Here is a 19,480-nt window from a genome sequence, read left to right on the forward strand (position 1 = left end):
TAGCAAAGATTATTCATCCAAATTAATTTCCCATTCAAAAAGCAACGAGTCAATTTCCTTCAGATTTTATCCTAAACTTGTTTTTTTTCCATTTCGATTTTTGGCTGTAACGATGCTTTTATTTTCCTCTATTGTTGTGTTACTCTCAATAACGTTTTCTAATTTTATTTTTAACACTGGGAATATAGATAACTTGTGTAAAGTTAATCACATGACACAGTATCACGTTTTACCATTAAATAAATAGGGTTAAGGGGTCCCCCGCTAACATTAAGAAACTAATATCTGGAGAGTTACAGCTTTTATTCATTGCCTTAGTTTATGCCAAAACAATAAGCCAAAATTTTGGGCACAGTGGGGCTTATTTACATAGGGTCCCGTGGCCGCATTTTTGTCGGGTTTCCCGACTTTTTGGAGCTCGCGCCGGGGATTGTGTCGCACGCGATCGGATTGTGTCAAAATCGCTCCGGCTTTAACGCGACAAATCGGGGAGCGGGCCATTGGACGATCTGACGGATTCGGACTGAGCGTGGGATTTAACATTTAAATTTGCAAGCCAAGCTTTTACATGCACCAGGAAGAAGAAGGTGAACTCCGTTGGACCTGAGCGGGGAGCGACACATGCAGGATATCGGGCACAGGATCTACATTGGCGGAGAGTCCGGATCGGGAATCGCGACACAGACGGGTAAGTCAATGTGCCCCATTGTGTCCCACCTTAGCCCATTCCTGTCTTTCTATAAAGCCAAGCCTTCTTTTTGTAAAAGTGTCTGAAAACAGTCTAAAAATAGATAAATGGCATGAAAAGATAGAAAAGTAGTAAGTTTGCAAAAAAAATATGCAATGTAAAACTCAGTCCTGCCCTTGGACCCTTATTGGGGTGGCAGGGCTGGTTTTAGGCAAAGTGGGGCCCTGGGCGAAACTAAAAGTGGGGCCCCAAAATTAAACTATTTTATGAAGAGTCAGTCAGTAAGAGGCTCCTTTAGCCCTGCACAATAATAACGCTTTGTAGTTACACACAGTAGTAGGTAAGTATCTGTAATATGGGGCTGTAGGAGAATGTTATAGGAGAGAGGCAGATGATAGGGGAAATATGAAAGATGATATAAATTTATAGATAGATGATAGAAGATAGATACGAGAGAGATAGATACAGTAGAAGAGAGATAGAAGATCAATTCATTGATAGATGGATATATACCAGGAGATAGATAGATAATAGATAGGTAGATAGAAGATATATAGATCAATAGCTATACAAAAAGCTGGATAGATAAATGGTTAGAAAGACAGATACATAGATAGGAAATAGACACATTATAGGAGATAGATATCTAGACGGATAGATGATAGATATATATACAGGAAATAGATGATGAGCATCTTCACCCGGGTATTCAACCAAGGGGTAGTAAAGGAGCAATACATTCTCTTCTCAAAAAAGTCCACGTGCAGGGGGCCCTTTTAGCACAGTGGGCCCTGGGCAAATGCCCAGTTTACCACCCCCGAACGCAGGTGAGGGCTTACCTGAATGCCAAAATGATATACAGGGAGTACTCTGGAAGAGGTTTTCATCCAGGATATCTCTGTACTTGGTCGCAATAATCTTTCCTTTAATTGCAACCAGTCGTCCTGTCCCTGCCCCCATAAGATGATGCTGCCACCACTGGTTTTCTCTGCACATTCCACTTAGAATTAACACCAAAAAGTTTAATATTCGTCTCATGAGACCAGAGAATCGTATTCCTCATAGTCTGGGAGTCCTTCATGTTTTTTTTTTTGCACACTGTATGCGGCTTTCATATGTCTTGCACTGAGGAGAGGATTCCATCGGCAGACTCTTCCATAAAGCCTCAACCAGTGGAGGGCTATAAAGATAGTTGACTATGTGGAACTTTCTTCCGTCTCACTACTAGTTCTCTGGAGTTCAGCCACAGTGATCTTGGAATTCGTCTTTAACTCTTTCACCAAGGCTCTTCTCCCGTGATTGCTCAAGGAAGAGTTGTGGATGTCCAAAACTTCTTCCATTTTGGAAACTTGAGTGCTTCAGAAATTCTTTTGTAACCTTTGCCAGATCTGTGCCTGGCCCAAAATTCTGTCTCTGAGATCCTTGGGCAGTTCCTTCATTATTTCTTAATGATTCTCTTGTGCTCTGACATGCACTGTGAGCTGTTAGCTTGTATATGGACAGGTGTGTGCCTTTCCTAATGAAGTCCAATCAGTTTAGTTAAACACAGCTGGGTCATTTTCCCACTTCATCAAATTTATAGGAAAAAATAATGATGACATGTTTCAAGGTTGAACTTCCCTTTTCATCAGTTCTTCTAGGTTTCCCCACCGATTACAGCTGATCACTGAAAGTCCACTACATGGAGACACTTTGTAACCAGCTTATTATCAAGGTAGTCCAAATTACTTCACTCTTTGAATAACATAACACAATTGTATAGAACCTGTCCAGCAACTGCGCAACCACAACTAGCTGTCAGACTAGGTAAGTGGTGGCGACGACCCATCGGGCTATGGCCCTGCCTACAGCAGATAAAATCGCCCTGCCAAGGGCGAACCCGCTATCAGGAACCAAACTAATGGACCCTGAGAGACCCTACAAGGTGACAGGAGAGACTTACTTTGTCTGGCAGCTGATGGATGGTGGAGTGGATAGGTAACAGGAATTCTGAGATAGACCAGTGTTCACACTAGTAAGCAAAGAAGTGTCTTCCAAAAACAAATAAGACTGAAACAGGTAAAGTGGGATCACATCGGGAGATACACAAAACTTGTGGACAAACAACAGATACAGACAGAGAAGTGGAGTCAGACAGAAGGAACCCTCTTAAGGAACTGGGCATAATATAAATGGAGCAATGGACACTGCCTCCAGCGCTGACTAGTTCAGCCGTCCATCACTCAAAGCATATATTCTCATTACTCCTACAAAAAGGCTTTTTTGTTTAAAGTGTGGAGGTGAGATGTGGATTAAGATGATCAATACCCTTTGTCTCCTCATGCACAAGACTCTGTCAAGATCCAGCAACCAGGCAGCTCAGCCATTCCCTCTCCCATTTCACAGCAGACAGCTCAGGTTAATGCAGTTCACTACTGCTGTATCCCTTCCTCTGCCACCTACATCTCATAGCAGACAGCTCAGACCAATACAGCTTACTATAGCTGTATCCCTTCCTCAACCACAACTATACATTCCAATGTCACAGCAGACAGCTCAGTCTTATACAGCTTACTATGGCTGTATCCCTTCCTCACCCACACCCCTCCTATCTCACAGCAGACAGCTCAGTCTTATACAGCTTACTACGGCTGTATCCCTTCCTCAGCCACAATTTTACCTTCCAATGTCACAGCAGACAGCTCAGTCTTATACCGCTTACTGCTGCTCTATCCCTTCCTCAGCCACATCCACCTGCATCTCACAGCAGACAGCTTAGTCCAATACAGCTTACTACGTCTGTATTCCTTCGTCAGCCACAACCTATCTCACAGCAGACAGCTCAGTCTAATACAAGTAATTCCTATTGCTTCTTCAGCCACTAGCAGCTATTACCTAACAAATGCATAATATGTAATTGTTATAATACCCACTATAACAATAAAGTGTTTTTTCCAATTTTAATGTTTTGTCCAATCAATGGAATAAAGACTAATATACTGATCAGTGGGGGGTCAATCTTTTGGTACCATAGCAATTATGAGAATAGAGATTATATTCCCTGCCTCACTGGTGAAGCAGATTAAGTATTCAATCTTGTGGTCCCCGAACAATCAGCATTTTATCCTATGAATTAGGGATGACTTTAAACTTGGGTCAACTCCTATGATAGTAAAGGGTAATGAGCAATCCATTGGATAGGAAATAACTGGTGGGTTGACCATTGGGACCCCTATTGCTCATACAAACTAGGGTGCTGTGTCCTCAATATAAATGGAATGCCATGCACGCTGCTCCGGAGCTCCCTCTAGTGGTGACTACAGGAAGCAAGCTTGTTAATCTATGTCATGGATTTGGAGCTTTCTTTCAGTAAAGAACAGCTCGGGCTGCTATAAACATATTAAGAACTTAGACATCACTAAAAGGTTTACATTTTCTTCTTCCTAATCCGCATAGCATGGCTTGTGTCTAGCATCAGGTGTACATCTAGATACCTGCATCTCTTCTCTCTCCCACTACTTTTATGATAGATTTACAAGACAAAGTACAAGAGTTGTGTCACAGACAGCTGTGCACCCGGAGAGGAGTGCGGGATTCCTCTGTGCTATATCCCATCTGCTGAGAGCTTTCTTGGCAAGAGTCTCCATAGAAGAAAGGTATCGGAGGAGGAGGCTTAGAAGAAGCCGGGAATCCGTGCTGAGCCTTCCCAGACATCATATTACATGTATTAAAAAATGTTTCCTCTTTGAATTCTTGCCATTTTCAACACATTTAAAGTGAATAACCATTTATCTTTTCGTGGTAGAAAAATATTATTAATAGTTTCGAAGCTTTTTATCATGGAAGCTTTCACGTATCAGCGGCTGTGTGTCAGGAGATTCATATAATGTCATGTCACGTAGATACTCAAAAAGTCATTAACAACTAACTATTAACTACTTACAGACAAATGGATGGGTCGTAGGTGCCGGATTATCAGGCATCCTGGTCCATAGGAAGAATGGAACCATGAGAAAGTAGAAATTACTTAGAAACTTATCTATAATCTCAAAAATATATATTTGCCTCCTTTTACGAAAACATCTTAGAATATTATGAGAAGTTATGGAAGAGTCTTCACTAGAAAAAATACTTGCAGGGTTGTGGATGTCGCACTGACTTGGAGGTCGTAGTCACTAACATGAAAAACCTTCCAGTCTCTCATTTAGTCATAAGAAAGGATATCACGCCGCAGAACATACCTAGTGATGGTAAGTGGGGTGCCCATTATAGTGAAAGTTGGCCAGAAGATACAGATGGGGAAATACAACAGTTTACTTAAAGGGGTATTCCAGGAATCAGCATAATTCATATACAAATGAGTCAGTAAAATCTAAGCTAATTTGTAATTAGTTGTTGTTTAAAATTTTTCTCCCCCTTAGCCCTCATCTACCCCACCACCTCACCGTTGTGTTGGAGGGGTTGTGGAGCCAAGGGCACTACCTTACATATACTATGGGACTGTTCAGTTATCGCTCCTCTATGGCGCAAGATTTCTGATCAACCATCATTTTCATCTCACGCCACAGACAGCTCTGTTGTTAATAGACATAGATTATTTGAAAGTGTCCCAAAGAACAGTAGTGGCACATATTCTAATGGCAACAAAACTGGTCATTACCAGATACTGGAAAAATCCCAACCCTCCTCCGTTCGGCAAAATCATTAAACTAATCAATTCTACCTGCACATTCGAGAAAATCATAGCATTACAGATACAAAAAATACACAGATATCTGGCAAATGTGGCTAACCAACCCCCTTTGCACCACCTGTACATGATGTCTGGACTAGACCAAATCTGTATCTATAGGTCACCTTCTTTCTTTTGTTTTTGCTATATGTTTTATTTCTTTTAAGGTTGTTGTTTTTGGTGTCATGGTATAATCTTACCAATTGTTTAAAGCCATTTTACAAATTGCTGTGCTCTGCCGTGGTTCCCTTGCTGAGTTGGGAAGTTTGTACACCTCTCATGGACTTACCAGCCCCATATTGTTGCGCAGATCTACAATTCATCACTAACAATGATGTGTACGTTAGCTTCTACTGATTACCTACAGGCACAGATGTACTGCTCAATAAGTTGTATTTATCTCTTTCAATGTACTTCGATAATACCATTGTACCATGTTTTTATTTAATAAAATTTATAAAAAAAAAAAATTCTCCCCTTAGCATAAAAAAGGTTGTTGCCATACACTGTAATGAAGGATTAAAATGCTACTGGCCCTTTGATGAGGGCGGAGAAGACAGAGGACAGACAATGGCCATTGGTCACATGTCCACATCACCTGGCCTGCATCTGCCTGGGCAGGTCATGTGATCACCGCTTCTTTTTGACTGTAGTCGGTTGGTTGCAGTGTTTGGTGATGTGCCATGATGGCCTTTACGCATGATTACTATGGTAACATAGTATCATAGTATCATAGAACATAAGGCTGGAAAAAGACGCAAGTCCATCAATTCCAACCTTTAAGAATGAAATAAATGTTTTATCCCCATAACCCGTGATTAGAGATGAGCGAACATGCTCGTCCGAGCTTGATGCTCGGTCGAGCATTAGGGTACTCGAAACTGCTCGTTGCTCGGACGAATACTTTGCCCGCTCGAGAAAATGGCAGCTCCCGCCGTTTTGCTTTTTGGCGGCCAGAAACAGAGCCAATCACAAGCCAGGAGACTCTGCACTCCACCCAGCATGACGTGGTACCCTTACACGTCGATAGCAGTGGTTGGCTGGCCAGATCAGGTGACCCTGGGATAGACTAGCCGCTGGCCGCGCTGCTCGGATCATTCTGTCTCTGGATGCCGCTAGAGAGAGAGCTGCTGCTGGTCAGGGAAAGCGTTAGGGTGTTCTATTAGCTTACTGTTAGGCAGGAGTGATTCTCAAAGAACCCAACAGCCCTTCTTAGGGCTACAATAACGTTCTACTTTTTTTATTTTAATTTGCATCTTTTACCATTTTGTGAGGAATTAGCAGGGGGACTTGCTACCGTTGTGTTTAGCTCTTAGTGGCACACATATCCATAGCAAAGACCGAAGTGGGAAAATTCAGTAGGGGTTGGATTTCTATTAGGCAATAACTCAGTGTCATCTCATCTGGCATAGTAGTGTGCTTCCTTTGATACTTGGCTAGAAAATAGCCATAGGAGAATACAAATAGCTTCTTGAAGCCTACAGTAGCGTTCTATATATTTGATTTCTGGTTGATCTGCTGGTGGCTGTAGTTTCTGCAGTGCATGTACTTGCCAATTCTGAGCAATTTGTAGTGAGACTTGCGACCGCTGTGTTCTGCGCTTAGTGGCGCACATATCCATAGCAAAGGCTGAAGTGGGAAAATTCAGTAGGGGTTGGATTTCTATTAGGCAATAACTCAGTGTCATCTCATCTGGCATAGTAGTGTGCTTCCTTTGATACTTGGCTAGAAAATAGCCATAGGAGAATACAAATAGCTTCTTGAAGCCTACAGTAGCGTTCTATATATTTGATTTCTGGTTGATCTGCTGGTGGCTGTAGTTTCTGCAGTGCATGTACTTGCCAATTCTGAGCAATTTGTAGTGAGACTTGCGACCGCTGTGTTCTGCGCTTAGTGGCGCACATATCCATAGCAAAGGCTGAAGTGGCAAAATTCAGTAGGGGTTGGATTTCTATTAGGCAATAACTCAGTGTCATCTCATCTGGCATAGTAGTGTGCTTCCTTTGATACTTGGCTAGAAAATAGCCATAGCAATAGGATAGGATTGTTTGGTTCTAAAAACTCAAAAAAAAACAAAAAACACAAAAAAAAACAAAAAACACAAAAAAAACACACAAAAAAAAAAAAAAAAAGTAAAAAAAAAAAAAAAGTTATAACTCTCATTTTAAAAATGTTTAACCCCAGGGCTAGGGGTAGAGGACGAGGGCGGGGACGTGGGCGTCCAACTACTGCAGGGGTCAGAGGCCGTGGTCCTGGGCGGGGTGAGACACCACCTGCTGATGAGGGAGCAGGGGAACGCCGCAGAGCTACACTCCCTAGGTTCATGTCTGAAGTTACTGGGACTCGTGGTAGAGCACTGTTGAGGCCAGAACAGTGCGAACAGGTGATGTCGTGGATTGCTGACAATGCTTCGAGCAATTTGTCCACCACCAGTCAGTCTTCCACGCAGTCCACCCATGTCACCGAAATCCCCACTCCTCCAGCTCCTGCACCTCAGCCTCCTCCCCCCCAGTCTGCCCCCTCCCAGGAAAATTTGCCATTTGAACCGGCATACTCTGAGGAACTGTTTTCTGGACCCTTCCCACAGTCACAAACCACTTGTCCGGTTGCTGCTGAGCAATTTTCCGATGCCCAGGTTTTCCACCAGTCACAGTCTGTGGGTGATGATGACCTTCTTGACGTAGTGGAAGTGTGTAAAGAGGTGTCCGACGATGAGGAGACACGGTTGTCAGACAGTGGGGAAGTTGTTGTCAGGGCAGGAAGTCCGAGGGGGGAGCAGACTGAGGGATCGGAGGATGATGAGGTGACAGACCCAAGCTGGGTTGAGAGGCCGGGTGAACACAGTGCTTCTGAGACGGAGGAGAGTCCTCGACCTGAACAGGTTGGAAGAGGCAGTGGTGGGGCCAGACGGAGAGGCAGGGCCAGAGCTGGTGCATCAGCGCCACTGTCAACTAGTGAAGCTCCCGTGGTGAGGGCTCTTGCGGCGAGGGCTAGATCTTCAGAAGTGTGGAGGTTCTTTAAGGAAACACCGGATGACCGACGGACTGTGGTGTGCAACATTTGCCAAACCAGGCTCAGCAGGGGTTCCACCACTACTAGCTTAACTACCACCAGTATGCGCAGGCATATGAATGCTAAGCACCCCACTCAGTGGCAACAAGCCCGTTCACCTCCGGCCGTGCACACCACTGCTCCTTCCCCTGTGTCAGCTGCTAGTCAGCCCCCTGCCCAGGACCCTGGCCCAAAAACCCCATCGTCGCCTCCACGATCCTCCACAGCATCCACCAGCGTTCAGCTCTCCATACCCCAGACGCTGGAGCGGAAACGCAAATATAGTGCAACCCACCCGCACGCCCAAGCCCTTAATGTGCACATCTCCAGATTGCTTAGCCTGGAGATGCTGCCCTATAGGCTAGTAGAGACCGAGGCCTTTCGCAACCTCATGGCGGCGGCCGCCCCTCGGTATTCGGTCCCCAGCCGCCACTACTTTTCCCGATGTGCCGTCCCAGCCCTGCACCAGCACGTGTCAGACAACATCATCCGTGCCCTGACCAACGCCGTTTCTGACAAGGTCCACCTGACCACGGACACGTGGACGAGTGCTGCCGGGCAGGGCCACTATATATCGCTGACGGCACATTGGGTTAACTTGGTGGAGGCTGGGACCGAGACTGACCCTGGGGCTGCTCATATACTGCCGACGCCGAGGATTGCGGGGCCTACCTCGGTCCAGGTGTTTCAGGCCTACTATGCCTCCTCCTCCTCCCACCCCTCCTCCACCTCCTCCTCCGAACTACCATCCGTGGGCACGGCGCCATCAGTCGGTAGCTCTAGGCACAGCAGCAGTGCCGTCGCTAAGCGACAGCAGGCGGTGCTCAAACTGCTGAGCCTAGGCGACAAAAGGCACACCGCCCAAGAGCTATTACAGGGCATCACGGCGCAGACTGATCTGTGGCTGGCACCGCTGAACCTCAAGCCGGGAATGGTTGTGTGTGACAACGGCCGTAACCTGGTGGCGGCTCTGCAACTCGGCAGACTGACACATGTGCCATGCCTGGCCCATGTGTTAAATCTGATAGTGCAGCGTTTCCTCAAGACATACCCCAATCTGTCTGATTTGCTCACGAAGGTGCGCCGCATCTGTGCGCATTTCAGGAAGTCCAGCCCAGATGCTGCCACTCTCAGGGCAGCGCAGCGCCGCCTCCAACTGCCCGCTCACCGACTGTTGTGCGACGTGCCCACGAGGTGGAATTCAACACTGACCATGTTATCCAGAGTTTACCAGCAGCGCAGAGCGATTGTAGACTGCCAGATGTCAACTTCCACCAGAACTGGTAGTCAGGTCAGTCAGCTTCCTCAAGTCTACAATGAGGAGTGGACGTGGATGTCTGATATCTGTCAGGTGCTGAGTAACTTTGAGGAGTCAACACAGATGGTCAGTGGCGATGCCGCCATCATCAGCCTCACCATCCCGCTGCTTGGCCTGTTGAAAAACTCTCTGGTCAGCATGAAGTCGGAAGCTTTGCGCTCGTCACAAGAGACGGGGGAAGAATATTCCCTTGTTGATAGCCAAAGCACCCTGAGGTCTGTTTCTCAGCGCATATCGGAGGAGGTGGAGGTGGAGGAGGATGAGGAGGAAGAGGAGGAGAATGTTGGCGAGACACAAGAGGGGACCATTGTTGAGTCCTTCACTGTTCAGCGTGTATGGGCAGAAGAAGAGGAGTTGGAGGAGTTGGAGGAGGAGGAAATGGACAGTCAGGCCAGTGAGGGGAGTGAATTCTTACGCGTTGGTACTCTGGCGCATATGGCAGATTTCATGCTAGGCTGCCTATCCCGTGACCCTCGCGTTCAAAGAATTTATTCCAGCACCGATTACTGGGTGTTCACTCTCCTGGACCCACGGTACAAGCAAAATCTTGCCACTCTCATCCCTGCAGAGGAAAGGAGTGTGAGAATGCATGAATACCAGCAGGCCCTGGTGCACAAGCTGAAACAGTATTTCCCTTCTGACAGCGCTAGCGGCAGAGTGCGTAGTTCTGCGGGACAAGTAGCGAGGGAGAGTAGGCGAGCAGGCAGCTTGTCCAGCACTGGCAAGGGTACGCTTTACAAGGCTTTTGCCAGCTTTATGTCACCCCAGCAAGACACTGTCACCTGTCCCCAGTCTCGGCAGAGTAGGGCTGATCTTTACAGAAAGATGGTGAGGGAGTACGTAGCTGACCATACCATCGTCCTAAATGATCACACAGCTCCCTACAACTACTGGGTTTCAAAGCTGGACATGTGGCACGAACTGGCGCTGTACGCCTTGGAGGTTCTTGCCTGCCCTGCCGCTAGCGTCTTGTCCGAGCGGGTTTTCAGTGCAGCTGGTGGCATCATCACCGATAAGCGTACACGCCTGTCGACTGACAGCGCTGACAGGCTGACGCTTATTAAAATGAATAAAGGCTGGATTTCTCAGAATTTCCAATCTCCACCAGGTGAAGGAAGCTCAACCTGAATAATTGATCCACTCCTCCTCCTCCTCCTCATTTTCCTCCTTCTCCTCCTCTTTGTACAGTAAAGCAGAGGAAAATGGCTATTTTTTGACAGGGCCCACTGGCTCTTGCTATACTTCATGCATTTAATTTTTCTGGAGGGCCACCTACCCGGTCCTCTGTTTGAAACAATTTTTGTGAGTGCCACATACAGGCACTCAATCTATTCCATTTTTCTGGAGGGCCACCTACCCGGTCCTCTGGTTTGAACAATTTTTGGGACTGCCACATACAGGCACTCAATCTATTCCATTTTACTGGAGGGCCACCTACCTGCTCCTCTGGTTTGAAGAATTTTTGGGACTGCCACATACAGGCACTCAATCTATTCCATTTTACTGGAGGGCCACCTACCTGCTCCTCTGGTTTGAAACATTTTTGGGACTGCCACATACAGGCACTCAATCTATCCCATTTTACTGGAGGGCCACCTACCTGCTCCTCTGGTTTGAACAATTTTTGGGACTGCCACATACAGGCACTCAATCTATTCCATTTTACTGGAGGGCCACCTACCTGCTCCTCTGGTTTGAAACATTTTTGGGACTGCCACATACAGGCACTCAATCTATCCCATTTTACTGGAGGGCCACCTACCTGCTCCTCTGGTTTGAAACATTTTTGGGACTGCCACATACAGGCACTCAATCTATCCCATTTTACTGGAGGGCCACCTACCTGCTCCTCTGGTTTGAAACATTTTTGGGACTGCCACATACAGGCACTCAATCTATTCCATTTTACTGCAGGGCCACCTACCTGCTCCTCTGGTTTGAACAATTTTTGGGACTGCCACATACAGGCACTCAATCTATTCCATTTTACTGGAGGGCCACCTACCTGCTCCTCTGGTTTGAACAATTTTTGGGACTGCCACATACAGGCACTCAATCTATCCCATTTTACTGGAGGGCCACCTACCTGCTCCTCTGGTTTGAAAAATGTTTGGGACTGCCACATACAGGCACTATCCAAATTAAATTGTCTCCATAGCAGCCTCCACACGTTGTCTCCATTCCTACCTCCAAAAGTCGTCCATATAGCTGCCTCCATACATCGTCCCTTTATCAAACGAGGTGTGTCAGGCAGAAATTTGGGTTGTTTTCATGGATTCCACATCAAAGTTGTTAACTTTGTCGCCACCCTGCTGTGTAATCCACAAAATATACTTGCAAACTTTTACCATTTAGGGATATTATTTCAGCGCTTCTTGCGCATCTGTTTACATTCCCCTCACCCGCCATATCCTAAACTTATAAGAACGCTACTACACTTGATCTTATACAAAAGTGCTGTTTGGGGAGTAGCCTAGAGACAGGGGCTTGGATTTGCGAAAGCTCGCCTGGCAGCGGAGCGCCAGCTCCATGCGCATCATGCGCTTCTTGCGCATCTGTTTACATTCCCCTCACCCGGCATATCCTAAACTTATAAGAACGCTACTACACTTGATCTTATACAAAAGGTTCTTAGAAGTGCTGTTTGGGGAGTAGCCTAGAGACAGGGGCTTGGATTGGCGAAAGCTCGCCTGGCAGCGGAGCGCCAGCTCCATGCCAAGATCCAACTAACATAGTTTTAACTGCAGCACCTTTAATCTACTACTAGTTCACTGCCTCCATACATGGTCCCCTTATCAAACGAGCTGTGTCAGGCAGAATTTTGGGTTGTTTTCATGGCTTCCATGTTAACTTTGTCGCCACCCTGCTGTGTAATCCACAAAATATACTGGCAAACTTTTATCATGTACCGATATTATTTGAGCACTTCTTGCTCACCTCCTTTGGTTCCTCTCTGCCACCCATTGGTTTGAAGCCTGAGTCCATTTAGGGTATGTCGCCATGACACTCTCTAGCCTGCTGCCGCTGCCTCTGCATGCCGTCCCCTATAGTGTCAGGGTCAATTATTGCATGTTTTAGATGCTATCTAGCTTCATTCTGTCACTCTGTCATGGCCATGCTGTTGCCCATAATTTTGGCATAATGGTGCGTTTAAGCAGCCTCAGAGGCATCCATGCATGCTGCCCCTGCTGTTTCCTGTCCATTTCCGTGGTGTTTCCATCCTTTTCTGAGGTTCCCAGGTGTTTGGCCAAGCTTCCCTGTGCAGAGCCTTGGTCCCCTTGAAAAATGCTCGAGTCTCCCATTGACTTCAATGGGGTTCGTTATTCGAGACGAGCACTCGAGCATCGGGAAAAGTTCGTCTCGAATAACGAGTACCCGAGCATTTTAGTGTTCGCTCATCTCTACCCGTGATATTTTTTCTCTCCAGAAAGTCATCCAGGCCTCTCCTGCACATGTACATAGAGTCCGCCATAACAACCTAAAACTCTTCCCTCTACCTCGCCTTCTACATATTACCCAACTAGCTGCCCCCTCATTCTGCACCTCCATACTTCCATCCCCACAACCATCTGCCCCAGAGAGTTTGTGCTCCAGGAGCAGCAAACTTTGCTCCATATTGTCAATTGCCCGCAGCCTTGAAACTTGCTCATATAGATCCAGAATCTGGGCTTCCAGATGAGCAATTTTCACACATCCCACACAGCAGTATTCCCCCTCGAACAGCTGTTCAAGGAAAGCATACATGGCGCAGGATGTACACTGTGTAGCAATGCCACTTATGGAGTCCATTGTTCTAATGGGGATTACAAGAGAAATATGGACGAAAGGAAGATTCACAGTAAAAGTAACACAAAATACAGCAGTTACCTGCTAAAGTCCCTCAAACTTAAGTCCCTTAATCCTAAGTCCCACTTTGGACATTGCACACACTTTGGATCAATGCACACTCGCTTTTTCTGATGCTTTTTAAAAGGTTATTTGCCACTAAAAATCTGCTGTGCTCTCTGCAACAAGATCTGGCTGCAAACAGAGCAGGACAGTCTGCTACATCATCACTGGGGGCAGAAAATAAGATGGAGGAGGAGTTAGTGAGAACTTAATGTTCAAGGGACTTGTAGTTGCCAGTGGTAGCCATCTTGGTTATGATTTCACCTACTTTAGAAAGGCTATAAAATTTTGTGAATCATTAAAATCAAACTATTTAAGTTCCATTTTGTAACATCAACGCATCATGAGTTTTTGTATCAAACGTTCATATTCCTAGAGCACCCCTTTAAAGGTGCTTTTGAGGAATTCTGAAAAAACCCATGTGGGCCACTAGTGTGGCTGTTATCTCGCTGTGGATCTTTGATAATCCTAAATATTTTATTGGCATTCCTACAATATCCCTCTTGGCCCATACAATCATTTTCAGACTTTCACCCAGTTTCCCCAAGAAAATGTGTCCTGACTAACAAATATTGGACATGTCACCACCAAAGTAAGTAGGTAAGATGTCCACATCTGAGTATATAGACAATTTGGAGGTTCCTTAGCAGGGTGGCACATGTGGACTGGTACAGTTACAGCCATTACATGTTAATCATGATGCCAAAAATAACCATGAAATGAAATGCATCTAAATGACTTCACTAGTTCTGGAGAAAATCCAAGGCTGAAGTCTATGACTTGTGCCACAGTGTTAATTTTTGTTTCAAGACTCTGATGACGTCCTACAGAAACTAAATGAATGTATATTGTATTACTGAGCAATGTAGGTCTTATTACTGCTGGGTATTACAGTCTATTGGAAAGTTTTCATATAACTTTTGAAACTTTAATACAAAATGCTTCTGGCTGCTGTTATTACAAATGTATCCCATGATCTTCCTCAAAGCAAACATTTCAGTTGCTTTTGTGTAATTATGATATCTGATGAGTAATCTAGTGACTAATGCATCCTTTCAACACCAGAGCCAGAGCCATCTTTAAAGATGCAAGAGGAATGGGTTGTATTATACTGAGCTGTCTGCTATGAGATGTGATGGCCATGGCTGAGAAAGGGATTCAGCAGTAGTAAGTTATGTTAGACTGAACTGTCTGATGTGATGGGGCATGGCTGAGGGAGGTATGGTGAAGTAGTAAGGTGTATTAGACTGAGCTGTATGCTGTGAGATGGAAAGTTCCATGGCTGAGGGAGGGATGCAGAAGTAGTAAGGTGTATTAGACTGAGCTGTCTGCTGTGAGATGGAAAGTTCCATGGCTGAGGGAGGGATGCAGAAGTAGTAAGGTGTATTAGACTGAGCTGTCTGCTGTGAGATGGAAAGTTCCATGGCTGAGGGAGGGATGCAGAAGTAGTAAGGTGTATTAGACTGAGCTGTCTGCTGTGAGATAGGACGGGTATGGCTGAGCTGCCTGGATACTGAAACTTTACCGGTGTTTGAGAACAGCAAGGCTCTACATCTCACCTACACACTTCAAGAAGGAAGCCTATCTGTAGAAATAATGACCAATGTACACCAGTATGGGTATATCCTAAAACATGCATGCACATAGTACATGTACAGTATTTTCACATGGATGTGTACCTCAATACATATGCTTCTCAAATTCATAGTGTCTTATATCAATGTAACCCTTAGTGCCCATATAACTGTGCTAGTTACAATACCACCACCTGCCTCCCAATTATCTCGGCTATTTTGAAGGATCGTTCTGTACAAAATTGATTGTTCTACAAAAAACTGGATGTTGTAGGTTGTTCTGTGGACATCCCCTGCAGCTCAGCTTTAGCATTCAAATTTTCGTAAGAATGGATATACAAATGTTAGAAGGTCCCCCACCATGTCTGTGCCATTTATAGATCCTTTGAATCAGTATCTGGCAAAATCCCAATTCATACATTTGAGTTCCCTGCACGCTGAATCCACGGTTACATTGTCTTCAGAGCTGTAGATCTTGGAATATAAACATTGCAAAATCTAGTACACAAACGCTTGGCTCCTCTCCCTAATTTTTTTTTGAGAAACAATGCATAAATATAAGTATATAGAAATAGCAGTGCAATTTTTAGTACGTTCTTCTCGTGTACATATGAAACCATACCTGCACACGCTGTGTTTCTGCCAGACATTTCAAGTATTTAAGGAAAAGCCAAGTCATTCCTCAAAGTTGATATTTATATAAGACCTTTCCAGTTCAGGACGTCTACATGAGACTGTAGAAAACTATCTTGGCAGCTCCTCAGCCACCTGTGCAGTAGAGTCTTACTGAAATCTGAAGTGTGTGAGAGCAGGTCTTGTTACTATAGAGCTAGAAAGTCAAGTCACGATATCGATTTCAGCAGCCAGAGGAGATTTTATGTGTCTCCACAATCCACTGTAACGTTCTAGTATCAGGACTGATAAACAGGTAGCAGAAGTGAAAAAATAACAAGCCTACTGACTCTGATCCGGCTCATGGTTCCCATATCACTCTGGTACTTCCATTTTTTGGAAGTACGCCCAGCAGTAGAAGTTCTTTGGCCAATCCCAGTCTGTAGACAAGATAGCACATGACTTCCCATGCACTTCTGCCAGAGTGTGGCCACCTAAGACATGGGACAATGTAGGAAATGACCTCCCATTGTAAACACAAGTTTTGGGTAGTTATGGGACCCACTAAAGCCAATGAGTGGCTTCCTTTCACCTGGGGACAAAAAAGGAAATGACCTCCAGTGATAAACATAAGTTCTATGGGCGTCACAGGATGAGCTACAGTCAATAAGTGGCGTCTCTAGACCCGGAAAAACAAAGTGGCCACAAAATGTAGATGTAAATCACGTCCAGTGAATTTGAGGTGACTGGACTCATCTGCTCGTGGACTCCCAAGAACTTGCGACCGGATGCAGTAGAACAAAAAGAATAGAAGAACAAGAGTGACCAGAGCTGCTTGGTATTCAATCTTCCTTTTTTCCCTTTTAATGATGTGAAAGTAAATTAATTAATAATTGTAATAAACTTATTTTAACATAGTTATTGCCACATGTTTGTACTAGGTCCAAACAGTGTAAAATGTCGTCTTTAGCTTGGACTCCACCCCCTTGCCTGACTAGCTTCATCATCACTTTTATGTAAACCCCCAATATGCCAAAATGTGATCTGTCATGTTAAGCTTGTAACGGGCAGACAAAAGATTTTCAATATAAATAAAGTAACATGTATGGTCTTCGGGAAGTGCAGCAGCAGAATATCATGTATCACCTCTCTTTCTGTTTCACTTCCCAACCTTGGTCCTATTTTCTCCCTCTTTCTCTGTTTGTCTTAACTTTACACACAGAGAACTGGAAAATCCCTTGCAAAGACAATGATAGCTATCAAAGTATATTGGACTCCTATGTTTTGAGTCCAATGTAATCATGAGCGTACCAGAAGGGTATTGGGGGAAAATTAACTCCTACATGCTCTGTGCCGTACATGTATGGTGCAGATGTGCGGGGTATGTATTAAGAGGGCTCACAGGCTGAGCCCTCTTCATACAGAGGTGAGGTTTGCTGCATAGTGCAGCAAATATCCACTGCTAATACCCGATGCTAGCACCGATTGCGGAAATTAACCCTCTTAATGCTGCCGACGGCATTTACAAGACATCTTAGTTCCTATCGTCACTCCCCTGAACGTCATCGGGGGTGCGGCAAATGGTCTTCGTCAGACCCAGGCTGTCTGGTTTCTGCAGATTCGTTACAATGAGCCAGTGGCTCATTGTAATGAATACTGTGCTAAAATGCCATATACTGCAATACATCAGTATTGCAGTATATGACAGGGACGATCAGTCCATCTAGGATTAATGTACCCTACAAATGTAAAAAAAACCTAAAAGTTCAACCCACCCCACTTTCCCTAGAACTGATTTAAAAACGGTTATTGACGGCTGTGAACCGCATAACGAAGAATAGCGCCCAAATGTTGGCTCATTTTGCAAAATTGACACCTCACAGAGCTCCATACACCGAAGTATGAAAAAGTTATTAGCATCAGAAGATAGCAACATTTTTTTTTTTCATACACATTCGTTTTATTTTTGAAAATGTATTAAAACACAAAAAAAACTGTATAAATTTGGTATTACCGTGATCGGACCAAACCAAGAAATAAATCAAATAAACCACAAGAAAGTGAAGCAAATACGTTTTTCGCCAATTTCACCACATTTGGAATTTCCAATTTTCCAGCTTTCCAGGAAATGCAATGGAATAATAAATAATGTCACTGACAAGTAAAATTTGTTACGCAAAAAAATAAGCCCACACACAGCTCTGTACGCGGGAAAATGAAAAACTTAAGGATTTTTGAAGTTGGAGAACGAGAAAGGAGCAAAAAAATGCTGTGTGCTTAAAGGGTTTATATGGCATACTAACCAAATTCTGATTTGATAATGTTGAACTTCCGCCTCATTTATAATCACCCTGCACCAAAAATAATCGTTTTCATTTTTTGCCACTCGTATAGTACTGCTGTGCGCCAAATAATCCTTGGTTCAATTACAGCTAAAGATTTTGAAACTCCAATTGTCACTGTGCCAAAATTTTTTTTTGTCTGGATCTATAATGATAAAATATACAGTTTCGACTTACATACAAATTCAACTTAAGAACAAACCTACAGACCCTATCTTGTACGTAACCCGGGGACTGCCTGTATAAAGATCATACATTTTTTTCTCTATTTATGATTATACTTGTTCCATAAGTGAACAGTAAGTGTGACCTCTGAAAACCCTGGTGATCATCAGACTGGGGGACCATTAGTGGCTTTCTGTGCTCCTTACGAGTTGTTAGAGCCTGAGCACCAGGGATCTGTCCATGTTGCTTGTTTTCAGGAGACATTGGTTGTCTTTTTGCTCTTCAAATCATGGACAACTCACCAAGAATTCATTTTTGACACAATTAGATTGAGAAAATGTCGTTGTGCTCTGCTGCACCTCATAACATCATCTCCTCTCATCCCTTACCAACAACCCGTAAAATTCATATTTACAGAGTTATGCTCATAAATTTTTTAGATTACCCTGTCATATTTATAAAAAAATTTATTGGCATAATTCATCTTATAAAAATGTCAGCAATCGTCTGATTCCTGATAAAGTAAGGACTTTGTTCTATTATCATTCACATATAAAAGATTTACGGAAGACAACCACTAAGAAGGTGATTGTGGAAGATTTATAGGTGTATATGCCGGAAAAAATGAGGATGAATCCGTAGGTATTCAATGGGAAGAAATCTTGGAAATATAGGGGGTCATTTACTAAGGGCCCGATTCGCGTTTTCCCGACGTGTTACCCGAATATTTCCGATTTGCGCCGCTTGTACATGAATTGCCCCGGGTTTTTGGCGCACGCGATCGGATTGTGGCGCATCGGGGCCGGCATGCGCGCGACAGAAATCGGGGGGGCGTGGCCGAACGAAAACCCGACGTATTCGGAAAAACCGCCGCATTTAAAAACCGAAAATGTGTCGCTTGGGGAGCGCTCACCTTCACCTTCTATGGGATGGTGCATTCCGGGGCGTTAAGATTATTTTCGGCGCTGCAGCGCCACCTGGTGGACGGCGCAGGAACTACCATCTTAAATCCCAGCCGGACCCGAATCCTGTGCAGAGAACGCGCCGCTGGATCGCGAATGGGCCGGGTAAGTAAATGTGCCCCATAGTCTTTAAAGGAGCAATAACTTAAAGGTTGTCCAGAAATTACCA

Source organism: Engystomops pustulosus, chromosome 5 (assembly GCF_040894005.1).
Source record: "Engystomops pustulosus chromosome 5, aEngPut4.maternal, whole genome shotgun sequence".
NCBI classification, from domain to species: domain Eukaryota; kingdom Metazoa; phylum Chordata; class Amphibia; order Anura; family Leptodactylidae; genus Engystomops; species Engystomops pustulosus.